Source organism: Anolis sagrei, chromosome 10 (genome assembly GCF_037176765.1).
Source record: "Anolis sagrei isolate rAnoSag1 chromosome 10, rAnoSag1.mat, whole genome shotgun sequence".
In the NCBI taxonomy this organism is placed as follows: Eukaryota; Metazoa; Chordata; class Lepidosauria; order Squamata; family Dactyloidae; genus Anolis; species Anolis sagrei.
The window spans coordinates 68,781-85,472 of NC_090030.1; the positions used below are offsets into that span (position 1 = coordinate 68,781).

Here is a 16,692-nt window from a genome sequence, read left to right on the forward strand (position 1 = left end):
GGAAGTTATAGGAGCTATAAACAAGCTGGGAAACAACACGGCACCCGGCCCAGACGGCTTCACGGCACTATATTATAAAACCTTCAAAGAAGACATATTATCCACTCACTTAAAAGAAACTATGAACAATGTGTTGGGAGGCAAAGGAATGCCTGAGACCTGGCGGGAAGCATATATAACATTGATTCATAAAGAAAACACGGATCCTACAAGCTTAAAAAATTACCGACCAATCTCTCTACTAAATTACGATTGCAAGATCTTTGCAAGTATTCTGGCAGAAAGGTTCAAGAGACTGCTAAAAGAAGTGGGTTGCTCAGAGAGAATAACATATAGCAACCGAACAGATTCAAAAAGTAGAGGAGGATCCGGTCTTCCAGACTTAAAATTGTATGGCGATGCCAGTGGATTACTACTGGTTGTATTATGAGGCATGCCATATTGCTCAACTAATAGAACTGGAACTGGAAGGGGGGAAAACATGGGTGAAATGTGTGGTTCTTCCAAGGAGCCCTAAGGAGACTTGGCCACGTCTTGAGGAACGGAGGAGAGGCGACGGCTCCCTTTCTTTCTTTCCTTAATCATAGTCTTGTGGCAAAGGCCGGGGGGGGGGGGGGGGTTGGACAGGTCATCTTGGGCAGACCGCCCCCTTCTTGGCAGAGCAGCTTGGCCTTGGCTGGTTGTGTCTCTTTACAGACCCCGATGATGGCTTCTGCAGCACATATACTAAAACTGGAGAAGATTAGCATGGACCCATTCTAGAAAACACGCCCTGTTTTCTTCCCTTCAGGCCAACCTATGAAGATGTCGACGGGCCGATGAAGAACAAAGACGATGAATGCTTTGGGGCGACATCGAAGATCTCCCAGGCACAGGTTTCGATTTCGAAGGGAACCTGGCCCTCTTTGACAAGGCGGCTGTGTTTGAGGAGACTGAAACCTACGAGAAGAAAAGCGGGATCCGCTCAAGGGGCACGCCAAACGAGAGGTCCACCCGCTATTTCCACGATGAGAACATTTTGGAATCCGAGCCCATTGTGTACAGAAGAATCACTGTGCCTCAGGCAAGCAAGGAATTCTGCACTGACTCCGGGCTGGTGGCGCCAAGTATCTCTTACGAAGCTTCTTTTGGTGGCCGAGAAGTATGGCCTCACTCTGGAACGGAGACTGGAAATGACTGGGATCTGTGCCAGCCAGGTGGGCCTGAGTCTCTTTGGAGGACCCAACAGGCTGAACCCGAAAAACATCCACCAGCGACTCACCGTGGTCTTGCTTTGTGGGCCCCACGTCAAAGGGGCCCAAGGGATCAGCTGCGGGCGGCACCTCTCCAATCACGACGTGGACATAATCCTTTTCCTCCCCAACTTTGTCAAGATGCTGGAATCCATCACCAACGAGCTCTCCCTCTTTGGCAAGACCCATGGCCAGCAAGTCTCCAGCGTCAAAGACCTGCCAGACACGCAGGTGGACATGGTGATCAACTGCCTGGATTGCCACGAAAATTCATACCTGCGGGACCAGCTGTGGTACAAGGCGGCGGTGGACTGGGCCAACCGGAACCGTGGGGGGGGGGTCAGTCCCTTGAAGTCAGGAGTGGCGTACCTTTGTGGCCAAGAGGGGGGGAGTCAGTCCCTTGAAGTTAGGAGCGGCACAAGGTGGTGGCCCTCACCTTGGACACAGCCCACTGTTTTGGCTGTCCCGTGTTCTCTGGGCTGCCTTTTTTCTCTCCCTGTGGCCTATATCAGAAAGAGGCAGACTGCTGCGCCTAGAAAACTCCAGGTTGTGACAGTTCACGGGTTAATCCAGGCACCGGCACACTTCAGCCCTCAAACAGGTGCTTTGGACTTCCACTCCCGCAATCCCTCCTAGCCAGTAGGGAGGGAGGGAGGGCCGAAGGGTGCCTGTGCCTGGGTTAAGTTCCCAAAATACTTTTTTCCCCTCAACCGAAAGCCAAAACCAAGGTTACAACAACATCTGTTATAGAACTCCACTATGCTGATGACAATGTCATCTGTGCGCATTCAGAAGAAGGCCTACAAGCCAGTCTAAACACCTTCACAGAAGCATACGAGAAGCTCAGCCTAGGGCGGGGGAGGTCAGACCCTTGAAGTCAGGAGTGGCACAAGCGGGGGGACATGCCCGATTGCAAGAAAATATTGGAAAACCATTCAAGAGGCGACACAAAAGATCTTACAAACTAAGGTGCCACTTAAGCCAGAATACTTTCCTCTTGGTATTCCAGACGGAGACATAGAGTTGGACACAAAGCAAGATAAACTGTTCATAGCAACAGCTGCCAGAATGACCTATGCAAAGAAATGGAAATTAAAAGAATGGGCAACTAAAGAAGAATGGGCAGCCAAACTCCCGTGGGATGTCACGGACACACGGACCGACTGACCTTCTTCTTCCTAAAGGACACCAACAGCCCGGTCACTCTATAAAGACTCTTTGAAATCTCCACAGAGTTCACGCTATGTGTGTTCTCCTCAATGAAGATAGGAACGGATACAACGATACTTCTCAAAGAAGACAGGAACTAGAAACACGAATAGAGAAGTGACTTGGATGTGATCACGGGAAAGGCTTAAGAAAAGGAAACACAACATCTGGGGGAGAGGAAGGAGGACGTGCAATGCAGCTGGATCCTTCTCTCTCTTTGACTCGGCTTCTTTTGACTCCAACTTCCTTCCACTCCCTCCCTCCTCTCTCGCCTACTCTCTCTCTCCCCCTCCTCACTTCTGAGGCACTTCTTTCATCTCTCTTTGGCCGCCTTCTTTTTGGCCTCTCGAAAGTCTTTTCCGTCTTGTTTGCTCTCTCTCTGTTTTCCCGCCTCGCACAAGACTTTTCTTTTCACCCCCAATTCCCCCTTATCCCACTTTCTCTTTTATCCATTGTAAACAAAATGCTTCTATATATATATATTTGGAGGGAGTTTAAAAAAGAATGTGTTCAAGATGAGGATAACTCCTTCTATGGATCCCGGGAGAGAAAGGTACGCAAAGCAAGACGTAAAAGGGGTGTGGCAGTCCCAGAACTACCTGGAGAGGCAGATCGTTCCCACGGCTTCCCTTTAAAAACCACAATTGTGAGTCTTCCTCCCAAAAGTGTCATTCCAAAGCTTAATTCCGAGCCTTCCTCCCACCCTGGACATTCTTCCACAGATATATCAACCCCACTTGGTTAGTTTCCAACAGACTTCACAACCTCCGAGGATGCCTGCCATAGATGTGGGTGAAAGGTCAGGAGAGAATGCTTCTGGGACCTGGCCATACAGGTCAGGAAATCCACAGCAACCCAGTGATTCTAGCCATGAAAGCCTTTGACAACACACAAGTTACATGTAATTTCACTCTCCCTGTGAGGCTTCTGCAGAATCAGGGTTTCAGGTTTGTGGTTTCAAGGATCTTGTGTAATAAAAAAATCAATGTGCAGATTCGGCAAATGTGAATGTTATAATGATGTGTGGGAATGAATGGAAGGATGTATGGAGTTAATAAATTTGGAAGCACTAGTAAAAGACCCGGGCCTGCAATGACTAACTACCTGCTTGCTGGAACTGTGATCAAAACCTGCTCATGAGAACTGATCAGAACGGTGACAACGGTGATTTCCAGTTAAGAGAAATGTTTGCAGCCTTCCTTGTGTTAAGGAGGAAGTCAACACAAGCCTTGTGTTTGTCCACACCAATCAAGAAGAGTCAACATCTGGCCAGGAAACGGAGATGATGGAGCCAGGATGGGAGGAGTCTATCATTCCTTTACAACTTGGGGACGACATCAGCAGAACATTCCTAGAAAAGACTCCGTCTAAGAATGCTCAAAGTGTGGCCGACCTGAGGTGTCTGTCCCACCCGCCATGCTCTACCCCACGGAAAGGAGAGGGAGGGTGTCCCTATGGAGAGGGGCCGCCTGGTCCCTCTCCTGGTGCACGGGGGCCGCCTGGTCCCTTTGGGGCTCCTTTCTCAAGGGAAGAGGAAGGAGGGGGCGCTTTTGGAGTCTGGGATTTGGTGCCGGAAACAGAGACCTGGTCCTTGGCATTGTTTTGGCATTATGGAAGTGTTGGATCTCTGCGTGGGCAGGCTGATGGGAAGCAGGGTCTGGCCTCAGAGGGAGAAAAGGAGAGGGTCACATGTGGATGCATGTGGATGGATGCGTGTACATGCGTGCGAATGATGAATGAAAATTTCATTCCCCTTTCTTTGTGTGTCAACCAATGTAATTGTGAATCCAACGTAGTTGCACAGACTGTCTGTCTGTCTGTCTGTCCAATGCCATTCTTTGTCCAAATGTTTCTCTGTCACCTGATCTACCTTCTCACACTGGAAATTGCAATAAAAAGGAACCTATGCTGCAAAATCATTGAGAAGTCATTCATGACCCTTGCTTCAGCTTTGGAAGTCAAGGGAGGGGGAGGCCCTTGGGTTTCCAGACCCTTTTTCTACAGCAGGGACCTTCAAACCTTTCCAACAGAGGACCAGGTCACAGTCCCTCCATCTCTTGGAGGGCCGGATTATAATTTAGAAGAAACAGGAATGAATTCCTATGCACACTGCCCATATCTCATTTGTAGTTCAAAAAACACTTCAAAACAATACAATAATTAAAATGAAGAACCATTTGGACAAATATAAACTTCTTAGTATTTCAATGGGAAGTGCGGGCCTGCTTTTGGCTGATGAGGTCGGATTGTTGTTGTTGTTGTTGTGTGCTTTCAAGTCATTTCAGACAGAGGGTGACCTTGGGTGAGGGCCGGGTAATGACCTTGGAGGGCCGTATCTGGCCCCCAGGCCGTAGTTTGAGGACCCCTGGTCTACAGGCTTTGGAGAATGATTCGTGCCTTGGACAACGTGCGCCTGGCAGAAGCCGAGGAGAGAGCCCAACCTGAGAAGAAGACGGAGGAGATCCCTCCAGAGAAGAGAGGCCGTCTCCACCAACTCCTGGAACAATCCCATCGACAGAACTTGAGCCCACCAAGCGGGGAGAGGGCTGGCGGTGGTCTTGGGGCTTGGAACCGTTTACCTTTCTGGGTGGGGATCCAGCGGGGGGGCCTTTGCGCCTGACCTTGTCCTCAATGTCCTGGCGACCCAACCACGTCTTGCAGATCTCAGGGCTGCTCCAGGGGGGTCCGGCAGGAGGTGGGAGAGCGGAGCAGGCTCTGCAACGGTCTCCCATGGCGACGGGAAGGAGTGCCGGCCCTTCGGTCCCTGTTGCAGAGTCAGGCCAGGTCTCCTTCCTCCTCCCAGTCACTTCTGTCATTGGCTACAAGTCAAACAGGAGGAGCAAAGTTAGGATGGGAAGGTGGAGTCACAGGTCTTCTCCATTTGGTCTCCGAAGTTTCTGGGACCCGGGTGCGGTCGCGAGGGGGTTTCAGGGGGATCGCTAAAGACCACCATCTCTTTCTGAGGGTCTGAGGAACCTCTTCGGCAGAGAAGGCCAGAGATCTCTCCGCACGTTCTCCTCTTCCTTTTGGAAACAGACCGAAAGCCCTCCTCTACTGGGATTGGCCGGCCTCACAGCCAAGGGGGGGGGAGCTGTTTCTGAGGCTCCAAGCGGGGGGGGGGGGAGGAGAGCAGGCGTGCTCAGCGCATGGTGCGCATGTGCAGGCGAGAGGGAGCGTGCAGAGCTGAAAAGAGACTCGTGCCAGCAAGGCCCGTCAAGGCAGAGGAGTTCAGTGTGGGACACTTGGGCCAATTCTATGGTGGTTGCTGGGATGGAGAAGGATATTCCATTGTACAAGTGAACTATAAATCCCAGTCACTACAACTCCCAAAGATTTCCTGATGTGTGCAAGACCGCCAATCGGAAAGCGAGGGATTTTCTAGCTCACCTGAACCCCCTTCGCTGCAGTGTCATGAGCCAGGAAGCCCTCCGCATCAAGGTCTTCCGCCTTCCTTCCTTCCTTCCTTTCCTTCCTTCCTTTCCTTCCTTCCTGCACAGGTGTCGGCAGCTCTGCTTCCTCCGGCACAGGTGACAAGCCGGCACTCTCAGCCGCTGCTTCTATAAGAAAGAAACCTATATGACATCGGGACTGTGGCGCAGCTGGCTGGATGTCAGCCGCATTAGGATCACTACTCATGGGTTCGAAGCCAGCCTGGGTTGGAGTGAGCTTCCGACCAATTGTGTAGCTTGTTGTCAACCTTTGCAACCTGAAAGACATTTGCATCTGTCAAGTAGGAAATTTAGGTACCACCTATGTGTGGGGAGGGTAATTTAACAAATTAAGAACTCACTGTAGGGCCAGCATTCCATTTAATACGTGAGTAACAATGTGTGGGTAGTCTATTTTATTGTATTGCATGTTATTATCACTACATGTTTTTGGTTTGGGTGCCTTTTTGGGCATATCTATTATGTTGCTCTCATGTTATTGTTCTCACCCACTCAGGGATGTAGGGTGTGAACCACCTGCTAGCAAATAGAAGAAAAATTCTGAAGAAGGGGAAGTCCCCCGAAACAAGGCAAACTCAACCCGGGAATCCTTGTCATTTGTTTACGTTCTCAAGGACTACAAGTATTATCAGTGTATTTACGGTCTTAAGGACTACAAATATCATCATTTGGAATATATTTTGTATTGGAGACCGTTTGGACAATATTTGAAGTTTACTGTCTGTCTCAAGGACTATAAAATAAGCAAGGAACTTGCTATCTCGATTTTGTTTTGTGATTTATATGCAATGTTTGTTTGAATGTGCTTTGCAACTTCTATTGTGGCTCCAGCAAAGGATCACCGCCTTGTCGGGGCGCTGGAGTTTGAGCACCTCAATGATGTCATGAGCGAAACCGTGAAGGGCCACCCAAGACGGGACGGTTGTGGCAGAGAGGTCAGACCAAGCGTGATCCCTGGGGAAGGCAATGGCAAACCACTCCAGTATCCTTGCCAAGAAAACTAAATGGACCAGTACAACCAGAGATATGTCGGCATGCCATTGGAAGATGGGACTCCCAGGCCGGAAGATGGCCAAAATGCTACTGGGGAGGAGCAGAGGAGAAGTTCAACTAGCCCCAGATGTGATGACGCAGCTAGCTCAAAGCCGAAAGGAAGGCTAGCGGCCGACGGTACTGGAGGCGAACGACGAATCCGATGATGCTCTAAAGATCAACACACCATAGGAACCTGGAATGTAAGATCTATGAGCCAGGGCAAATTGGATGTTGTTATTGGTGAGATGTCAAGACTAAAGATAGACATTCTGGGGGTCAGCGAACTGAAATGGACTGGAATGGGCCACTTCACATCAGATGACCACCAGATCTACTACTGCGGACAAGAGGAACATCGAAGAAATGGAGTAGCCTTCATAATTAATAAGAAATTCGCTAAAGCGGTGCTTGGATACAACCCAAAAAATGACAGAATGATCTCAATTCGAGTGCAAGGAAAGCCTTTCAACATTACAGTGATCCAAATATACGCCCCAACCACAGCTGCTGAAGAAGCAGAAGTAGATCAGTTCTATGAGGATCTGCAGGACCTACTGGATAATACACCAAAAAGAGACATTATTTTCATTACAGGAGACTGGAATAATGCCAAGGTGGGAAGTCGAATGACAACAGGGATCACAGGCAAGCATGGTCTGGGAGAACAAAATGAAGCGGGACGCAGGCTGGTAGAATTCTGCCAGGAAAACTCGCTGTGTATAACGAATACTCTCTTCCAACAACCTAAAAGACGGCTTTACACATGGACCTCACCAGACGGTCAACACCGAAATCAGATTGACTACATCCTTTGCAGCCAAAGGTGGCGGACATCCATCCAGTCGGTGAAAACAAGACCTGGGGCTGACTGTAGCTCAGATCACGAACTTCTTATTGCCCAATTTAGAATAAAACTAAAGAGATCAGGGAAAATACACAGACCAGTTAGATATGATCTCACTAACATTCCTAGCGAATATACAGTGGAAGTGAAGAACAGATTTGAAGGACTAGATTTAGTAAACAGAGTCCCAGAAGAACTATGGACAGAAGTCCGAGACATTGTTCAGGAGGCAGCAACAAAGTACGTCCCAAAGAAAAAGAAAACCAAGAAGGCAAAATGGTTGTCTGCTGAGACACTGGAAGTAGCCCAAGAAAGGAGGAAAGCAAAAGGAAACAGGGATAATAAGGGGAGATATGCCCAGTTAAATGCGCAATTCCAGAGGTTAGCCAGAAGAGATAAGGAACTATTTTTAAATAAGCAATGCATGGAAGTGGAAGAAGACAACAGAATAGGAAGGACAAGAGACCTCTTCCAGAAAATTAGAAACATTGGAGGTAAATTTCAGGCAAAAATTGGTATAAGAAACAAAGATGGCAGGGACCTAACAGAAGCTGAAGAGATCAAGAGAAGGTGGCGAGACTATACAGAAGATCTGTATAGGAAGGATAACAATATCGAGGATAGTTATGACGGTGTGGTGAAGCATCTATTTCTGCTTCATTGACTATTCTAAAGCCTTAGACTGTGTGAATCATAATAAATTGTGGCAAGTTCTTGGTGGGATGGGCATCCCAAGCCCCCTTCCCTCTCTCCTGAGGAATCTCCTGTACAAGGACCAAGGAGCCACAGTCAGAACTGATCACGGAACAACAGACGGGTTCAAGATTGGGAAAGGCGTCCGGCAAGGCTGCATCCTCTCACCCAACCTCTTTAACTTGTATGCAGAACACATCATGCAAGGGTGTGCGGGGATTGATGAATGCAAGGCTGGGGTGAAAATGGCTGGAAGAAACATTAACAACCTCAGATATGCAGATGACACCACACTGATGGCCGAAAGCGAGGAGGAGCTGAGGAGCCTTCTAATCAAGGTGAAAGAAGAAAGCGCAAAAGCCGGGTTGCAGCTAAACGTCAAAAAAACCAAGATTATGGCAACTAGAATGATTGACAACTGGAAAATAGAAGGAGAAACCGTGGAGGCCGTGACAGGGTTTGTATTTCTAGGTGGGAAGATGAGTGCAGATGCAGACTGAGGCCAGGAAATCAGGAGACGCTTCCTTCTTGGGAGGAGAGCAATGTCCAATCTCAACAAAATAGTGAAGAGTAGAGACATCAGACTGGCAACCAAGATCCATTGCCTAGTCAAAGCCATGGTCTTCCCTGTAGTCACCTACGGAGGTGAGAGCTGGACCTTAGGGAAGGCTGAGAGAAGGAAGATCGATGCTTTTGAGCTGTGGTGTTGGAGGAAAGTGCTGAGAGTGCCTTGGACTGCGAGAAGATCCAACCAGTCCATCCTCCAGGAAATAAAGCCCAACTGCTCACTGGAGGGAAAGATACTAGAGACAAAGTTGAAATACTTTGGCCACATCATGAGGAGACAGCAAAGCCTAGAGAAGACAATTATGCTGGGGAAAGTGGAAGGCAAAAGGAAGAGGGGCCAACCAAGGGCAAGACGGATGGATGGCATCCTTGAAGTGACTGGACTGACCTTGAGGGAGACCCTGGGGGTGGTAACCGCCGACAGGGAGCTCTGGCGTAGGCAGGTCCATGAGGTCACGAAGAGTCGGAGACGACTGAACGAATGAACAACAACAACAACATTGTGGTATTGTATATAGATATCTGTGTTCCTTTGATACATTGTAATCCGCCCTGAGTCCCCTGCGGGGTGAGGAGAAGGGCCGAATAGAAATACTGCAAACAAATAAGAGGTTGCAGGGAAGAGTGGGATCTTTAAATCTGGATACAACTATAAACCATTCTCGGTTTATTGAAATCATTTCATGAACTTGGTGAGTGTAACTCTGAACAAACTCTGGAGGAGAGCGTGAGTGGGGGTGAGTGGTGACCGGAGCCTTGAGAGTCCTTCCTTCCAAGCCCTGTCCAGGCGGATGTGTCCGCAATCCCAAGAGTGGGAAGGGGCCACACGGGTCTGGGGCTGAGCGTAGAGATGATGGGACCTGCATCCACCTTTGGGGTGGGGGGGGGGGGAAGGCTCACCTGGCTTGGCTCCAGGCTCTGGTGTTGGGGAGAAGTCCTCTCAAAGCCTGGCTGGCTGAGGTGGCTTTGCAGAAAGGATGGTGGCACCCCGTGGCTCATCGCCTTCCCCTTTGGGCTCTGGCCCAGGCATCCCAAGAGCGGTCCACAAATGGTCCAGCCTCACCTGAGAAGAGAGACAAGGCTGGGCTGCCATTCCAGGGCTCCCTGGCTATCATAACAACAACAACAACAATAATAATAATCTTTATTTGTACTCCGCTCCACCTCCTCGATGGGGACTCGGTGCGGCTTACATGAGGCCAAGCCCCAAACAACGTTTACATGAAATAAACAAAACCAAAAACGCAAATAATAAACAATGACGCAATTACATAAAACAAAAGACAACATAGCGATAGAAAATCACAATAAACACAATCACATTAACAAGGGCGAGCAACATGTCATGGATAAAAGAACACTGGGTAGAACAGATTAAAAACTCATATCTATATTTATGATTTGCCCCAATTCTGTCGTTTATGCTCTTTGATTGTAAACTATAAATCCCAGTAACTACAACTCCCAAATGTCAAGGTCTATTTTCCCCCAAACTCCATCTGTGTTCATATTTTGGGCATATGGAATATGTGTGCCAAGTTTGGTCCAGATCCATCATTGCTTGAGTCCACAGTGATCTCTGGATGGAGGTGAACTACAACTCCAAAACCAAAGGACAATGCCCACCAAACCCTGGATTTAGGTTGTACAACGTTGAGAGCAACACGAGAACAAGGCTCGGGCTCCTCAAAGTCACACTCAGAACAAGCGGACCAAAGGCTCTGGAGATGGGAAGCGGTGGTCAGCCCAGGAGGGCCAACTGCGACCCTTGGGTGGACACACAGGTGGCAGGAAGCCCCACTTTGGGCCCAAAGAAAGAAAGAAAGGAAGGAAGGAAGGATAAAGAAGGGGGAAAGGAGGGAGGGAGGGAGGGAAAAGAAAGGAGGAAAGGAAAGGAAGGAGAAAGAAGAGGAAGGGAGGGAAAGAAGGAAGGAGGGACAGTAAGGAAGGAAAAAGGGAGGGAGGGGGGAAGGAGGAAAGAAAGAAAGGATAAAGAGGGGGGAAAGAAGGAGGGAGGGAGGGAAAGGAAGGAGGAAAGGAAAGGAAGGGGAAGGAAGAAAAGGGAGGGAGGGAAAGAAGGAAGGAGGGACAGGAAGGGAGGGAGGGAGGGAAGGAGGGAAAGAAAGGATAAAGAAGGGGGGAAGAAGGAGGGAGGGATGGAGGGAAAGGAAGGAGGAAAGGAAGGAGGAGGAAGAAAAGGAAGGGAGGGAAAGAAGGAAAGAAGGAAAGGAAGGAGGGACAGGAAGGAACGAAAAAGGAAAGGAGAGAAAGAAGGAAAGAAGGAATAATAATACACTTTCTATTGTCGAAGGTTTTCATGGCTGGAATTACTGGGTTGTTGTGATAGCGCCCCAAGCGGCAGGGACTCCTGCCTTCAAGTTGGTTTGAACTGCAGCAGGGAGTTCCGCAGTTCCGGAGGGCAAAGTTGGGCAAAGCAGATGAAATGTGCCCCAGCCAGCAGCTCACAGCCAAGAACTGCATGAAACCTCTTGCTTCTCTTTCACTTTCCCCCTCCCTTCCTTTGTAACAAATCCCTTAATAAACCACTTGAGTTTTGCAACTTTGAATCCTTTCCGCTTGATACTTTTGTGTCTTTTACTGCCTGAAGCTTTCCACATATCTAATGAACCTTTTTCTGAGCTCCGGGGAACCGTGAGCTCACCGGGGATGCCTTCCTGGCCTCCCCGGGCTTCTAAATCTACGGCCGAAAAAACCGCGGATACGGAGGGAATCCTAATGGCCCCCCTTATCCGCCAAAACAACAACATGGCGGATCGGCCCCGTTCCAATTTCGTATTTTTCTACATTAAATTCTAACACTAACTGCTATCTCGGTTTTTCCATTTTGGACTCCGACTCTTGGGGAGAAATTGTTTTTGTTTAATGATTTAATTCGGCCAAGCAACAGCTGATTGTCAAATTTTAGCCGGCTTTTTGGATTGCTTTGCTCCGCTCGCTGCCGCTCGCTCCCGCATGGCCCCCACCACCGGGGAACCACCGCCGCTGCCCAGCTGAGCGCCCTGGGAGTGGGGGGATCGGGCAGGGAGGCCCGATCCCCGGCTGGGAGCGCTGCTTACACCGGAGACGGAGCGTCAGAGCCTCGCTCCCCCTTCAGCTCCAGCTCCCGATGGATGAAAGGACTGATCCTCTGCCGGCCCGCCGGCACCCCTGGACTGCCCCCTTCGCATCCAAGCCTCCTGACCTAGACCTTGGGACTTTTAGTTTTCTTCTTTGCCAACTATGAAATAAATAAAAATGTCTTTTTCTAGGATGAACTGGGATGGGTGGTGGGAGGTAATGAGATATTGTCTGTATATTAATAATATCTATATGATAGTGATGCCTTATGATTATGATGTATGTAACCCTATGAACTCCCCTGGATCCTCACCCCCCTTGACCCTTGCCCCACCAAAACCGACGTGACCAGGAACTGCCTGAGGAAGGGGCCCCAGCCTCTTCCTCAATCACCCAGTGATTAACTCAATTGCATGGACAGTGCTGCAAATCCCTGATCCTATCGTTCGGAGCATGGCCAGAGGGAAAGGAGATTTGCAGAGACTCAGGAAGAAAGGACTGATTAATTCAATCAGACATCGTCGACCCTCCGGGTGGTCCAATGTCGACATCGCCATTCATATTTATCCCCAAAACCCATCAAGGCCAAGGAAGCCTTTTGTTTCTCAAGGATCACCCTCTTCCCGCCTGGAACAAAAGCCGCATTCCAGCGGCAGGGGGTTCCAAAATTTCATCATCTTTCCCCTTTGTCCACGGCCGCCCCGCCTCCTCGCCCCTGATTGGTCTAGCCTCAGAAGCGGGCCGAGGGTTCCCATTGGCCCTCCCGGGGGGCGGGAGCGTCCTGATTGGCCAGGAGGCGGGGCAGACTGCCCAGCCTCCTCCCAGCTGTTTCAGGCGCAGCCAATCAGGGCGAAGCCGGCCGGCAGAGGGCGGCGGGAGTTTTGAAACTGTCTTCCTTTGTCTGTATGCTATAAAAATGCCTGGAAATTCTGTAAAATCATGCTTGTAGTGGAACTATCCCTGCACTGCATCCTTTTCAGCTGGATTGCTAAATAAACGCCTTGATCGTTGGATTCTTCCGCCTCGGGTGAGCTGATTACATTTTAACCTTCCTGCATGCTTGGATTGGCTTCCGGAAATCTCGCCGAGGTACCAGGACCCTCTTTGGTGCGGTCCTAGGGCTCTCCCTCCTGGAGAGGCCCTCCAAAAGAGCTCGATATCAGTTGTAGGTTTTTCTGGGCTGTATGGCCATGGTCTAGACCAGGGGTCCCCAAACTTTTTAAACAGGGGGCCGGATTACTGTCCTCCAGACCATTGGAGGGCCGGACTAGAGTTTTTTTAAAAAACAATGATGATAATAATGCAAATTCCTCCCCCCCCCCCTCTCAGGGTCTCTTCTACAGGTGTTTCAGGTGAGGAGGAAGAGGAGGGGGGGCTGGGGAGCCTCGTCTCCCACTCCCCCCCCCGGACTCCAAGGTGAGCCCTCCAAGGGAGGGCGTGTCACCCTCCCCCCCCCCCCCCAAGGGCTGCCCCACTCGGCCGGTGTTCGGGTCCCTCCGGTCAAGAGGGGCCAAGGGAAGGAGGAGAGCCCCCCCCTCAAGGCAGAGAGGGGCACCCAAAGACCCCCAAACACACCTCAGCAGCAGCAGCGCGTGGGGGCAGGACCCCACTCAGGCAGGCCCACTCACGCCCAATCCTACTCAGCACCCAGTGCCTGCATCTTCTGGAGCCTTCCTTCCTTCCTCTTTCCTTCCCGGGTGGCGGCGCCTGGAGGCGAGCAGAAGGGGCCCCTCCTCAGCCTGGAACCCCCTCCTCCCTCCGTGGATGGAAGTCGGGAAGCAAGTGAGGGAGGGAGGGAGGGAGGGAGGAAGCCCCCCCCCCGGGCCTCAAGATATCCTCCCCCACTCAGGGAGGGAGGGGTCGGGCGTGTCCTCCCGGAGTGTTCCCCTGACCCAGGTGTGTTCCCTTCACACGCACACAGGAGAGGATCCTGAGGGAAACTTAGTCCTATGATCCATGCCTCCATGACGGGGGCAGGAGGGAGGGCGGGGGCCTTCCCCCCCCCCCCCCCCCACACACACACCCCGCATGGAAGGAATCCGGAGACCCCGGTGGGTCGGTGGGAGGTGGAGGGAGGGCGGGCGACGGAGCCTCCCCCTACTTAACATTGTAACACCCTCCCCCCCCCCCCCAATAAAGGATCCATAATTGTAACTTTTCCCTCTCTGTGGGGTTACTTTGTGTCCTTTCCTGCCTCCAAACCATTCTGGGCATGAACTTGCTCTCTCTCTCCCGGGTGGTGCGATCCCAGAATCCCGGGGAGGCCGAAACTGCGTTCCTCTGAACCGTGGATACGGAAACGCATCGGGTCCCCGTCTCCACGGGCCAATGGATCTCTCCAGAACCGGCGCCGTTCTTCCCTGGCCTCATCCTGAGACGAATGGCTGCCTGGCTTTGGCTCCGCTCACCCCTCCGCCCGCCCCGGGAATCACCCTTTTGGCCCCCAAAAACGCAACATGGAGCCCCGCTGGCTCCCCGCTGGCTGCCATCACGCATCGCTCTCGCCATCTCGTTGATGCCCAGAGAGCCTGTTGACCTGGGGAACCTCTTGCGGTCATCCCAAGGCCACGCTCCTGCTCTCTTCCCTTCTCACGCCCAGAGATGGCCTGGCGGTCACTCTTGCAGGCGGGAACCTCCACTGAGGTGGTGGTAGGTTTATTCCGGGCTCTATGCCATGTCCTAGAGGCATTCTCTCCTGACGTTTTGCCTGCACAACCCTCTGAGGTTGTGAGGTCCTCTGAGGATGCTTGCCATAGATGCAGGCGAAACGTCAGGAGAGAATGCTTCTGGAACACGGCCCTCAACTCTGCTGACTTCTCCTCCCTTGGCAGGAAGGAAGGAAGGAAGGAAGCTCTGGCGCAGCTGTGGGGGGCGGAGGCCATTGAGGAGCCCCCTCCCTCCCTCCCTCCCCCTTCCCAGCTGGTCTGGATCCAATCAAGGGTCCTTGAGAGATATTTGGGAAACACGGCAGAACACCTGGCTGCAGAGGAGGAGCCCTTAAAGGGGAAGCCTCACCTGGAATGCACACCATCCTCTGCATGTCCCATGATTCCCTCTTGCCCTGAAGGCAGTGCGTCACTCAGCCCCTGAGCAGGCTTTGAGTACTACTACTACTACTACTACTACTAGTTGAAAGTTCACTTCCATCCAGAGAGCACTGTGGGCTCAAACAATGATGGGTCACACACTCTCAGCCTCAGAGGCAAATCATGCGATAGAATACTAATTTCCGTGAAAAGGAAACACAGAAGACGGGGCGACTTGGGAGGAAGGAAGGGAGGGAGGAAGGAAGGGAAGGAAGGGAAGGGAAGGAAGGAAGGAAGGGAAGGAAGGCAGGCAGGCAGGCAGGCAGGCAGGCAGGCAGGCAGGCGCTGGACAGGCTGCGCTCTGGCTGCCCCACGAGAAGGCGCAGAGCCATCCTTCAGGAACGGGGCCACCACGGGGAGGCCACGCCATGCGAGGAGAGCGGAGGAGAGCCCGCCACTGACCCCTCCGGCCACGCCGCCTGAGCCCGGCCACATGATGCGCCAGGGAGGGCCTTCCCACAGTTTGAGAAACCAACCCACGGACTGTCTCCAGGATCTGGATGTGCAAGCGAGACTCCCCCGGGCTTGGAGGCCTGGTTCTGGACAGGAGCAAGCCTCCTGGCTTCTGGGGGCCTCCTTGGGCCCTGGGGGCGAGGTCTGCCCCCCCTCCCCCGTTCCGAGCAGGCCCCTGGCCGAAGGAGAGGCCCAAGCCAGCCCGGCGCCCGCTGCCCGCTGCCCCTCTGCCCGCGAACCACGTTCCCCCTCCCTCAGGAGACCTCCCACCGGAGCCTCGCATGGCCGTGCCTTTCCGACGCAAGGAGGGTCTTCCGAGGCACTCTCCTCTCTCCAGGGATGCTGTTGGGGATGCTGGGAGTTCAAGTCCAAAACACCTGCAGGGAGGGAGGGAGGGAGGGAGGGAGGGAGGAGGGCCAAAGTTGGCCCGTGCCTGATCTACGCTGTGGGACTGCTTGGTCTGCCTTGGCCCAGTGCCACGGGATCCTGCTGCTGGTGTGTCTGTGGTTTGGGGAGGCGCTCGGGAGGGAACACGCCAGGCGTGGGCAAACTCCCCGATTCCACAGCAGAGAGCCAATTCACGCGTCCAACTGCGTTAATTCTCCCGTGTAGATGCATCCTCAGCGTGCATCACCCAAGACAGGAGGGAAATACACACGTTATGAAGTCTTTGTGGCCGGAATCGCTGCCTTGCGCTGGGTTTTCCGGGCTGCCTGGCCGGGTTTCAGAACCCTTTTGGAGCATTTTAAAGGTGGCCCATGTCCCCAGAGAGTTGCTGCGGGCCCCCTTGCCCTTTGGGTGCCTTCCAATAGTTCTTCGAGGCATGTGGGGGGGGGGGGGGGGGGTCTGCGAGAAGGCCTGACTGGTGCATTATTTAAACTGTTATGTTTATTCATCTCATGATCTGGTCACCATAGTGAATATATTTATGTATGTATGTATTTATTTGGTTTACTTCTACCCCGCCTTTCTTCTCACCCGGAAGGGGACTCAGGGCGGCTTACACAACCAAGGCACAATTCGATGCCCGTAACATACAACAATAA

General features: G+C 51.8%; 1 pseudogene; it reads left to right on the forward strand.

The window, feature by feature from the left end:
• The first annotated feature begins 398 nt into the window (after positions 1-398).
• Positions 399-2,399, forward strand: LOC137097641 (enhancer of mRNA-decapping protein 3 pseudogene; annotated as a pseudogene).
• Positions 2,400-16,692: the final 14,293 nt, after the last annotated feature.